The sequence below is a fragment of the Vigna angularis genome, chromosome 4 (genome assembly GCF_016808095.1).
Source record: "Vigna angularis cultivar LongXiaoDou No.4 chromosome 4, ASM1680809v1, whole genome shotgun sequence".
Lineage (NCBI taxonomy): Eukaryota > Viridiplantae > Streptophyta > Magnoliopsida > Fabales > Fabaceae > Vigna > Vigna angularis.
In genome coordinates, this window is record NC_068973.1 from 24,406,539 (window position 1) to 24,420,085 (window position 13,547).

The following is a 13,547-nucleotide window of genomic DNA, read 5'->3' on the forward strand; positions in this document are numbered from 1 at the left end:
CCTACACATCCGAAACATTTATATATATGAATAACCTATATTTTATAAACTATAATAAGAAATTATGATATTTTTAATTTTAAAACAATTATCATAAAAATAAATACATATATTATAAATACAGAAACTGTGATTAAAGAAATATGTAAATTTTAGTGCACATACGTTTTTCTTTTATTATTATACCAAATATATTAAGCATTACTTTTCTTGTACATTAAATAAAACAAAAGAACAGCTGGTGATTAAATATTATTAAATAACTTGAAATGTTTCATCTTATAAAAAATTCTGTATCATTTAGAATTGATTGAAATCGAAGGTGCGCTTCTAGGGTTCCCTTTCGCAGTTGAGATTTGAGAATTGAGATTCGAGAAAATGGCCGGTTTACCAGCGAGGCTCCGTATACAACCCGCGGACGTCAAAGCCGCTGCCATGTGGGGCGTTGCTGCCGCCACTGGCGGTCTCTACCTCGTTCAGGTTAGCATCCTTGTTCTCCCTCCGTTAAAGTTGTTTTTCATTTGTTTTTTAGTTTCTGGCTTCCGAATTTGCCTTGATGTCAAGGATTTGCGCACTGTGCCTTGTTCGGCTCCTCGCATTTGGCGAGTTTACATACTGATCTGAAATTTAGTTATCGAATTTATGTGTTTTGTGTATTTTTATTTATTTTTATCTAAACTCATATTTGGATTGCCTTGTGTGAATTCGTTTTATAATTTTAATGTTCTTTGGAGCGTTGTTTTTTTAACTATCTCCGATGTAGCTGTCTGAAGGGTTGATTCAACGATCACGTGTTTGAGTTTGCTTAATGGGTTTTAATTTGCAGTCTCGTGGTAAATTGTGTCAACATTTGGGTCTCTGTTTGTGTAGTGATATTGTGCATTATTAACTTTGAGGTATTTTGTTTTCCTTTGTTAAATCTCAGGCTGTGAAAAATTCAGGGGTGAGACTTTGAAGTCAATTTCAGTTATTATCCTCATTAAATGAAGATTTTCGAAAGAGAAATTAAGGAATGAAATTCATCTACTCAAACATTATATATGAATAAAGGAAGAATGAAATGAAGAAAGAAAAATGAGGTAAAATGAAAAAAACAAAAATGACTTTTTCCCCTCCTTCTTTTCGATTTTCTGTGCTTCCCATCCCTCCTCTCCTCTCCTCTCCTCTGTGGTTGGACTGCAAAGAAAGTGGAACAAATTAGGTTGGCATAACCATTTATCAAAAGTTCATTGATGCAATTAGGGAGATTTTAAGCTCTATTTTAACCCTGGCTCTTCTCTTGCTGTAATTTTAAAAGGTATACAAGTATTTACGTCATAGTTTTATAAAATTTATTACATGTTTGTTTACCATCCAAATCAATTTTACAGTGTGACACACGGTTCAAATTAATTTTTGTGGTTAAAATAAGTTTGGGCAAATGGATCGATAACATTTAACGGTTTAAAATTGAAACTATCAGAACCAGCTCTGCCAAACATTAAAACAATTGAATACTTGGTTTATTCAAGATTGATTCACGTTTCGTTGATATTTAATAATTGCCTAATACGGGGTGTTGTTTCGTACATTTTCACTTGCTATTTTTTTCTTTATGGTGCACCAAATGTGTTTCTTAGATTTTTTGTTTGTGATGATGTTAGAAATCTTCTCTGTTGTACTCTCAAGTTCCAACAAAAAATAGTTCATATGTTCTGCTTTTAATGGGTATCTTATTGAGCGTGTTTCTTTGTTGAATTTGACATTCCCTCCTTGTCACAGTAGAAAAAATAAAATGAAAATTTTCTCATCACATATTCCCGAGCTTCTTGGAGAATGAAGAGTGACTACAAAAAAACAATTGTGCTTGTGCCAATGAAGTTACCCCAACATTTTGAAGATGTAGATTATTCTTGATTGTGATGACGTGTGTCAAATACCTTCGATAGAATTATGGACTGATTTTTAGATGCTAAAATTAATGAAGGCTACACCTCACTCAAATAGAAAAATCCAGGAATTCAAATATGAATCTAAGTCCTGCTGATGCTCAGAACCTCTAGTCCAAGCGTATTCCCTTTTCCCTTCAAACCATTGCCACCTGCACTACCTATCCTCCCCTCTACTCTCCTTTCTCTGCAATTTCAAATCTTCTTCTTTTCTTTCACTGCTCAGCCTTTGATTTTGCTCTTAAGACTTAATGACATGAATATTTTCTATTTTGTCATCCTCACCCTATGATTCTCCGGCATTCCTTCTCTTTCTTGTAGTATACCTTAGTATATGACCTTTCTTTTTCTTTTCTTCTTTTCTCCGAATAACCCAACATGATGAACTAGACATACATAGTTAAATGTGTAGAAAGGACTGTGATAATGCTTCCAAAATAGAACAGTTTCACGGTCTGTTCCAGTGCTCTTGGCCAACTCTCTTTAGGATGTTATAAGAAGTTTGCTTAAGTATCTTTCCTGACTGTATTAATATCATGCCTATTCATTGGTTTCTCTATTTTGGTATTTTTGTGTCTCTGTTATTTTGCTTCTGTGTGTATAGTCATATCTGGATTCTGGTTGATTTTTAGTGAATTCATATATTGTTTAAATCATAAACAGCCATGGGGATGGTTGAAGAAGACATTCTTGGAGAAGCCAGAACCTGAGCAAAAATGAGTTGGCATCTGAGAAGAATGTTTTGAATTTTGGGATCATGTGAAGAATGACTCAAAGAATAATGTCACTTTCTGCTGAGGTCTTCTAGCACCTGGTTTATGTTATAAATTTGGATATTAAATTTTAGCATTCTGTGCTGGTGGTTTTACCGGATTTTTTTTGTTTTATATCAACTTCCTTCTTGCTCCACCATTTCTAATTTTGTGGCAATAACATTCTCTGCCAAAGATGGTACATTTGGAATTTCTCACCTTTCAATTAAAAAGAACTGGGCACACGAGATTCCTGAATAATCTTCAATGCAGGGTCCATTTTATTTAGTTTTAATTTGCATTTCTTGGGTTCCATTGTTTTACATTATTTTAAAGATCTTTTGGTAACTTTTACTCGGATGTAAGCATCTAATGAAATGATTTTTGTTTAGGATAAATTTTTGTTTTATTCTTGTCACTCAGGTCTTTTTCATGACTCTCAGATTGTTGAATTTTATGCCATGTACAATGAGGAGGTTTTGAATTTATGATGTGTATTATTTCTCTAATGGAGCTACCCTTAGAGTAAAGGTGCTCAGGCCAAAAAGGTGGGAATATAAACTAATTGTCCTTGTTAAAGTTATAAATCAAAATGCAATGAAAAAAGTTAAAAGATATATTTTTAATAATCAGTCTTTAAATTATTAATTACTTTTAAAGTGAATTTTCAAATAATTTCCTAAGTTTTAAAAAATGTCATAATATTTCATAATATCAAACTAACTACAATTATGTTTTCAGTCAGTCATAATATAAACTTTGAAGTTGTAGAAGTTTTAGGTTTCACTTAAAAAGTTAACTATAATATTAAAACAATTACAATTGCCTAATTTTTTTAAAAAATTGCAAAATAGTCCTAACCATTCTCTGATAAGCCGTACTATTTTAAAAAAAATTTAAACTTTTGTTATATTGCTTGTAAGATAAAATCAAAATAGAAAAGCTCAGAGTCTACTCCACCTTGCTTTGACAAAAGAAAGTTCAGAGTTCTGTTCAATCTTTCAATGGGATTTTTGTATTTTTTTTTTCATATGTGGATAGAGATTGCAAACACATGCTGAGTCACACCAAGGAAAAACACGATGTTGGTTTTATATTAATGCTTTGACCTTTGAGGTTCATGAGCATTGAAAATGAAATTGTCCGTCATTACTAACAAAAATATAAAATATATTCAAATTTTGGAGAAAAAAAAAGACATGCAATTTTACAAACGTATTTAATATTTTAGAAATTATACAGAAACATAAACATATTTTATCATGTTTTAATGAAGGCTTGTTTTCTTTTAATGAAATAACTAGTTAAATGAAACTATAGTCTTCTATGTTAGAATAATAAATATAATGTTTTCACTTTAAAATAATTACAGGTGAAATACAAATAATGCAAATAGTACATCTGTGACATTTACAAATATGTCAAAGTTAATAGTACAAAGGACAAGGACACTATTACACACGTGTAGGACTAAATTTATATTTTTTCTATAGAACTAGAAAACAAGAGCATAATATTGGAATGGTTACCTTGAATTATTTTCTATGTTTGCACTTTCTGGGATTTTTTTCTTTCATATGACGAAACATGTTCTTAATATATATATTTCTTACTCATGTTCGTTCTAAAGATTTGGAAAATAATATTTAAAACTGAAAAGAGATTTGATTATTTTAATATTAAAAGATTTTAATATAAATAGATTTATTATAAACGAGTTTTATTATTTTAAAATATATTATCTTTTTAGAAATCATTTTTTTAGAGTTTTTTGACTTTTTTTTAGAAGTTCTTCTTTTCTACTCATCTGATTGAAAAACTTTAACCATAGTAGTGATCTTGGCCGGGAGCTCTTCAATTCAGACTTATTAGTTTCTATCTCTAAGTAAGTTAAGTTTTGACTTTTTTTTCTCTAGTCTTTTCTTTTTTTTATTGCACGTGGACTCCGCTCATTTTACATGTAATGTTCAGTCTTCTATAAGATTCTCTGTTGATCACTGATACTAACAGTATACCCTGATCGTGTTTCTGTTTTTTGTAGGTACAAATAGAGCTCTTTGAGCTAGGTGAGTGGAATAAGGTTCTCTAGAGCGATTAGTCTTCTAAAAGGTAAAAGAAGTTAATTTGTCTGTCATTAATTTGTATTATGAAGCACGAATTGATAGTTAATGGTACGTGGAATTAATGTATGTTGATTGTTATACCCAAAATGGTAGTTATTAGTATGTGAGTTGAATGTATGTCGAATTATATGCTTGAAATAAGTGTGTTAGTAATAAGTGTGTTTGAATAATTGAATTTGGTTGAATGATTATGGTTAAATGTGATTATTGACTTGAATGTTGTTGTTGTTGTGAAATTGTTGGTGATGAATTGGTTAATGTGTTGAAAAGAAATGATATGGGTTGAGTTATGAACTATTTTGGTCAAAAGGGGAGGTTTTGGTAGGTGATTTTTAGGATTAAGGGTCTAAAGGGATAAACAGTAATGTGGAACATATTGTAGGATCAATTAGAACTTGTTGATAGCTTGAGTTGATAAAAATTTGATATGGAAATGAGTATGAGTCAATAGGGTGGTTTAGGAAGGTTTTAGGCTCAATTTAAAGGTTTTGGAGAGTGAGATTTTGATTTGGAAGGTTTGAGACAAAGTGGAGTGTTTGAGGACTGTCTTTGAGTTATTTAGGATTTGTTCAGCCCCTAAGTTGCTAAGATATGCATCAGAAAAGGTAGAAATGATTTAAGGTCTATGAAATGGAGTTTTAGTTGTCATGAGTTAGATTTTCATTGTAAAATGAGTTTAAACATGGTTGAAGTTGGGATACATACTTTTTGGTTAGGTTTATTGTAACTTAGAAGGATGCAAGGAGATGATCCCTAAGGTGAAAATGGTTGTGGAAATGAGGTGGGGGAGGTGTGTTGGTCACGCAAATGATGGTGGTGAGATGGTAAGCTCACGGTTTTGAGCTAGGAGGTGAAGATGGAAGGTAGTTTGATGGTTCAATGAGAAATTAGGCCAATTCCATGAGGTAGGTGACTATAAGGACTTCTAAGGTTGTTCTAGTCTTGATCAAGGATGTATATGGCTACAATTTGGCAACATAACATTATATTAATCTAAGATGAACTACAAGGGTGGAGACATCTCTATTTATAGGCCAAGGATGTCTCATTATAATCCTAAAAGTATGATCTCCCACCTTGCTCTCATTGGCAAAAACATGAGGCCTTCTAAGGAGTGGACAAGTGTCCACAAATCCTCTCCAATTGAGGATATGTGGCCGCTCACAAAACACAATCCTTTCCATTCCTAGAGTGTCATGTGATCACTACTAAAAGCAAATCCTCTCCAATGGTGGAGGGACATGTGACCACTACCAAAAAGAAATTCCTCCCCACTCCTAGGGTGCCATGTGACCATTTCTAATAAGTAAATCTTCTCCAAAGGAAGCATGACACATGACACACACTTTCCACTTGGTTTGGATGTCTAACTTAAGGAAAATCCTATGCTACTTAAGCCTTAATACAAGTCTTAAACAAACTTACACTACATGGCTGAATACAATAGCCTAAATTCCTTACTACTCTTCATCCATGCTTCATGATAACTCCAATGGTGGTCCACAAGGTAGAGTTGACACTATTTTCAAAGACGACTTTCACTCTTTTGAAAGTGATTGACCATGCCTAAGGGATTTGTCATCAGCAAGTATTAAGAAATGGTAGAGCTAAAGCGTAAAAAGAAAATTTAGTGCCAATTTTCTCTAGTTCATGTAAAACTTTTTGTTTATGTTTAAAATTTTTTGGGATGTTTTATTCTTTAAGATTTTGTTTGTTTTTATTAAGTGATAAAAGTTAAAAAAAACACACTCAAAGGGAAAATACATAAAATGGAAAATGAAAGTATTATAAAGTATGAAAATTGAGAAAATAAATGTTGGAGGTGTTATACTCTCTAAATATATACAAAAAGTTTTGCACACAAATTATTTATATAAATATATATATATATATATATATATATATATATATATATATATATATATATATTTTGTAACATCCCAAAAATATAGTAAAGTACTATATAAAGAGTCATTACCGATCTAATATAATAAAACAATTATTAACTAGAGTATAAAGTTTAAACGGACAGTTATCCAAAAACAACCATAGAATTTAAACTTTATATACAACCGGTTAAACAAAACTATTTACAAGACTAGTCTAAAGAAAGTCTGCGCCTCAAGGTCTCCTCCGTCAAGCGCCTGCTCCAGAGAAACCTCATATCCCTCTACTCACACCCACAAGATGATCATTGCAAAGAAAAGAACACAGCAACATACAAAGCACAAGCACAAACAAAAGGGTAAGTTAGATATAAAAAGATATAATATAAAAAAATCATCAATTATGCATATAGAACAACTAACCTCAAACATCCTAAACATGTTATGACTTAGACTTGACTGTTCGGACTTAGAATGATTGTCGAGCTATGGCGGGTTGTGCACTTGTGGTGGCTTCTACTACTTTGCAAAGCTATTGCCAACGGGTTTTACCCTACCACACTCATAAGGTTAGTCTCTTCCACGCCTTGGATCATATTGAAAGAACCTAAGACTAAGACCTCCTACTACTCTTCACCACATGTGTCAATCCTCTCTACTTAAGAATGAAAGACCATTAGAGTTCAGGATAACCCCCAAGACTGAGTTTCCTGCATTCATTCTAAACATACTTGAACCTCACCAAGAGATTCCACTTTGAAACTTACTTACATAACTTTGAAACCATTACTTGAAACCACGTACTTTAACTTTTAATCATAACACATAACTTTGATAATCATATAACCTCAAAAGTGCTTATACATCCTTCAAAATGAAATAAAATAATACTCTAACTTAACAAGAACAAAGATGAAAAGAACAAAGCAAAGTCCTGAACTAGTCGCTCAGCGAGCTTGGTCGCTGAGCGACCACAAAGTTCGCTCGTTCAGCGACCCAGCTTGTAACACCCCTTTTTAGAGTATTACAGTAAATTTTTTTTTTTTTTTAAACAAAGCATTGATTCACATTTAAGGTCACAACACTTAATATTATTACACAATAATATCGTCAAAGATTTCAAGAGTATTTATTGAAGTACAAACCAAATACTAAAACTCTTTAAAATTACAAACCACACATTTCACAATTTAAAATACATGTTCTAAAATCCCATAGAGGTTTTCACATCGCATCCTCGCACTAAACTTCTTCAACTTTACCTGAAACATCATCTACTCCCGTATAACGATACGAGTTATACGATCATCGTAGACACATAAATAGGGTGAGCTAACCAATTACAGAAGGACATAAGTTATAAATAAACTTGTTTTTCCCATTTCAAACAACAAAATAATAACATTAAATGTTATATCTTGATATTATATCGTATAAAATAAATGGACACGAGTCTCACTTTGTTTTCCATTCCTCACACATGGATATTAGACTTATCGATTTTTGTCCTTCACACACAACTAATGGACACTGGCCCTTCACACGCAGCTATTGGACCTATCTCGGCTCTATCCCACATATAAATTTGATAAACATATATCAACACCGGTTCCTCATATGAACCGTGGATAAGAGTCGTCCTCCACCCGCAGCTTTGGACATATCTTCCTTATCCTTCAAGGTCTTACGAGTAAAAACTTTGGTGATCAACATCTATTCACCAAGCACAATACTCAGCACGAGAGAGAAACTTAAGGTAAGACATCCATATTCCTTCATAAGAGGAAAATAACAGGACTCGAATCCACCTATTGCCTTTTTCAGGTAAAAGGAATTATCCTTTTAATTACCGAGATAAAACATAAATCTCTACTGGTTATACACGATAATACTAGAGAATCATCAATGGTTATTCTATCAAATCTCAATAAACTAATCTCATGCAAAAATTGCATTAAATCCAAAAATCACATTCAAGACAATTTGCTGTCAAATCTTACCTTTGCTCAGTGTTTTACTCATAAATTTTTCTACAGAACTCTGAATGAGTTGATTCTTGTTTTATTGGATTCTAAACTCAAACATCTTTCTTTAGACACCAGATTCGAAATTTTTAGACCACAGAGTCCACTGCAGTACCGATTTTAACGTTCTAATTACGTTTTTTATAGTTTTCAGTGATGACCTTTACTCACTATTTTACTCATTATTCTCTCCACAGAATTCCAAATGGGATGATTCTTTTTTGGTAGAAATCTAGATTCAAAATTATTTCTTTGACCACTAAATTCTAAATTTTTTTTTATACCACTTTACTAACTGCAGTACAGTTTCCAAAAGTACAATAAAAAAAATCCAAATTATCAAACACTTAATAATACTGGAATACTACATATATATTTGTTATAGCTTCTGACTTCTTATTGAAAATCGGACCGGTCAAAATAAACTTATATATATCTAAAACCTGTAATAAATATTTCAGTTCAATCCAATGGTTGATGAAGTGGAACTCTTAAATTTTCCTTACGTGGTTTAAAGATAGAACTAAGCTGAAAATTCAAATACCTCAAAATGCGAAATCTATATATCCCCCTTTAGACATTATTTGGCTAATCCAAACGGTCGAATTCACTATTGATGTCTTAAAAACCATATATCAAAATTTCAGATCAATCCAACGGTTAACTTGGCTAGAATTTACGTTTTCCCGAGGGGACTTAGTAGTAGAAAATAAGGTGATCATCAACTTATTCCAACATACAAGATTTATACCTCTAAGTAAAGACCTCAAAATAATAATCCGAACGATCAAGATAAAATATTTTATCTTATGGTCCTTATATTAAAATTTAAGGTCAATCTAACGGTTCACTAGGTGAGAATCCATGTTTTACCGTAAGGACTTGGTAGTAGAAATAAAGTAGTCATCAATTTACTCCAACATGCGAAATTTAATTCTATTAGTACAGTCCACCAAATAATAATCCGAACGGTCAAAGTATAGAAATATATCTAAGAAGTCATATATCAAATTTTTAGGTTAATCTAACGGTCAAATAGGTACGAATCTATATTTTTCTAGGAGAACTCAGTAACAGAATTAAAGGGGTAACTAATTTACTCAAACATGCAGGACTTATTTCTCCAATTACAGACTTCTAATTAATGATCCGAACGGTCAAAGTGAAGAAATAGGTCTTAGAATTCACATATTAAAATTTTAGCTAAATCCAACGGTAAAATCAATTAAAAGAAAGGTTTTACCATAATAACTCGAAAATAAGAAGATTAAAATCATGGAAACGAAATTTACACAAGTGAATAGATAATTACCATTACCAAAATTTTAACATGTTTATAGCTCATATTCATAATCACAACATGCTTAAATATCATATTTAAGAAAAGATTAGCCCCCTACCTCAAGTCCAGTAAGGAATCCTTCACTCCTACTGCTTCTAGTCCACAGCTAGTTTTTCACTTAGCTTGCTCTCAAATTCACAATTTGACGAAAGTTCTTAGTTAACTCACGTTCTCCTCCTCTGCCCTTTGATATCCCCCCATTTCATTTCTTAAATAGAATTCACTTAATAATTGGTAGGAGAAGTTTTTCAAATGAATGGGTCCCAACTTTCATAAATTAAATTCCATGCCTCCCGTAGATTCATTTTTCTCATTTCATGATTCATTTCATGTTTTGTCTCTTTTGGTGCATGAAACCAAGAAAGTCAAGATGCTATGTTGGAAAGTAAATAACTACTATTTGTGTGGGGAAACCAAAACATAATTGCACATTATGGAGGAATAGAAGAGTAAGGTACGGTTTATTAAGAAAATTATTGCATAGGGAAGCTTAGCTTAAGAAAAAATAAAATAATGTTTAGTGTTTAAATGGCTAAGTCTAACGTCCATTCAATAAGCCTCTATTACTAGTAAGATGACTTAGCACAAATAATTTTCAGAAAACACCAACAAGTGGCAATAAAAAAATGTAACCAAGCGTGAACTTTGAAGAGAAAAATGTTACTGCCTATTGATGTCAATTACAATATCAGAAAATTTTGTTATTTAACATATTCCGCATTTAATTCCTGAAAAATAATTAATTCAAAATAATATCACTTAGTTTAACTTTGATTCATAAAAAAATAATTTTTAACGTAATAAATGATTTTATGAATATTGTCACTCAACAAGAGATTCTTACAAACTAAACAAAATAATATTGATCGTAATTATTTTGGGTCTTACACAGCTCGCTGTGTGAATAAACTGACATTAATCCCAGACCCAACCTCTCGCTCAGTAACCCAGTTCGTTGTGTGAATAAAATGACATTAATCCAAAACTTTCAACCATTCGCCCAGCGACCCAACTTGCTAGGCGAATCCACAACAGTGGTCCAAACCTCACGACCACTCGCCCAACGACCCAACTTGCTAGGCGAATCTACAGACGCTGGTCCAGACCTCACGACCACTCGCCCAACGACCAAACTCGTTAGGCGAATCCACAAACAATGGTCCAGACCTCACGACCACTCACCTAACGACCCAACTCGCTAGGAAAATCCACAAACGGTGGTCTAGACCTCACGACCACTCGCTAAGCAACCCCACTCGCTCAGCGAGTCTGCATAATTATGCAACATTAAACTGCAGAATTTGCAACATGCACCAATCTCGACCAATTTGATATAATTTTTCCAACTTCTAATCCTCCTAGATCGTATTATATGCTTAATTATGCTTAAACAATTGTGTCTAAACCATCCTAAACTCATTCTAAAGTGTTTACTAACAAGATTAAACTTCAAAATCTACCAAACCTCAACTTATGGACATAAATTGAATTCGACCATTTTTGGCACAATTTCAAACAACTTAGGGACTCCAACAAGTCTCATATGACTTGCCAAGACTCCCCAAACTGACCATTTGAGCCCAGAACTCCCAACTCAAGTTTTCACTAATCCACTTCCTCGAAAACTAGTTCTAAAAAAAGATACATTATACCTACTCATCACCATACCTTTTTATCACAGATTACTAACATATTACACATTCAATAACAAACTAAACATCATTCCATACAGTTCACAATCATAATTCATGACTTCACACTCAAAATAGTCAAATTGAATATTATACCTCTATACTAAAACAAAAATTTAGTTCAACCAGTTCAATACTCATAGACTCTTCAAACATGCACAATTAATTACCAAATTAAAGCAAACTTTAGCTTCCCTTACCTCTTAAAACCTTCACAGTTCTATAAATCCTCGATAGTTGCTTTCTCCATAAGGAATCTCTAGTAAATCCTACAAATTACCGATTACTGATTAGAGACCAACCTTAGAACCTCGATTGAACAAAGAATCAAGGTAGATAAACTCTCAACACATCCAAAACAGATTTCTCTTGCATGATCAAGAGTCAAAAAAATACCTAGAAAATGGATGAAAACTTACTTGCTCTAATCAATAAATTGATCAATCAGATAGGTACCATTACCGCAAGGATCACCTAGACACCTCCTGATCGTTGAATAGATGACTTAGGAGTAAAAAATCATAGAGAAATGAGAGAAAACAAAGAGAAAATGTTTTATAGAGATAGACTATATTTTAGATGAAGAGACAAATTTAAAAAATTCTATCTATATTATAAAATTATTTTATACTAAAATATTCAGTCTCATTATTTTAATACACTTACCAACTCTAATATTCTATTTTTTAGGTTATTATATATATATATATAATTTAATATAGTAAATGTTAATTATCTCATTAATTTTAATATAGTATTTAGATTTTCTTATTATAATAATAAAAATAATAATAATAAATAAACTAAACTAAAATAATTTTGCTTTTCATGTAAAAATAATCTAAACAGTTTCACTTTTAATATTATTTTTTTGTCAGCTCTAACTTTCAATAATGACTGACACATTATTTTTAATACATCTATAATATTTATAAGAAAAATCAAATAAAAGTTTCCATAATGAGTTTAATCAAGTAGCCCTTCAAATTCAAGATGCTTCTTTCTTCCAATTCGGGTAATTCCTTGCACGTGTGAGTGTTAGGTGATACTGTTTATATAGGTTCTGCTTTAAACTATCTACAGACGCCAAGTATCTTTCCGGTTCTTCCAACCCTAAAAGACAGACAAAATAACAGAAAAATAAAAGCAAACTACTTGAAAAAAGAAAAAAAGTTTGCTTCAATTTAGAAATATTATTTTTCATTCATTTATCCAACTAAAAATAAATAATAAACATATATATGACTGTTTCCAACCACATCTTAAACACCTTATGACCCCTTCAAATTCTTTTCCATCCCAAAAAATAAACCTGCAAAGTAAATATTTTCAAATTCAATAACTCTTTAAAATATTCTTAATGATTTATATTTAATATTCATAATCTTCAATTAAAATATTTTTTTTTCTGAAATAATTATTTTACTTTGGAATTAATTCTATGTAAAAATATGTATTATTTACATATATTTCAACACAACAAGTGATTATTAAACTCTAACACTATCCGCCCACATATTAAAAGAGTTTAATTTTCATATAGGGGTATATACCTTTTTTTTATAGTATCAACTAATTAAGATATTTTGAATAACTTTATACACTATTTATTATTAAATTAAAATGACTTTACATATTAAAAAAAAAACAGATGACACTTAAAAAGATGAAAGATTCTTTATAATATTTAAAGGAAACGGAAATAATATAAAAATATATATTTGCTTGCTTTTTCAGTAGAAATTAACATTATCTGAATTACCGGATCGAGAATGTTCGCTCGCCTAAGACACAAGACGCA

General features: G+C 31.6%; 1 pseudogene; it reads right to left on the reverse strand.

The window, feature by feature from the left end:
* Positions 1-335: 335 nt before the first annotated feature.
* On the reverse strand, positions 336-3,830 carry LOC108330089 (uncharacterized; annotated as a pseudogene).
* Positions 3,831-13,547: the final 9,717 nt, after the last annotated feature.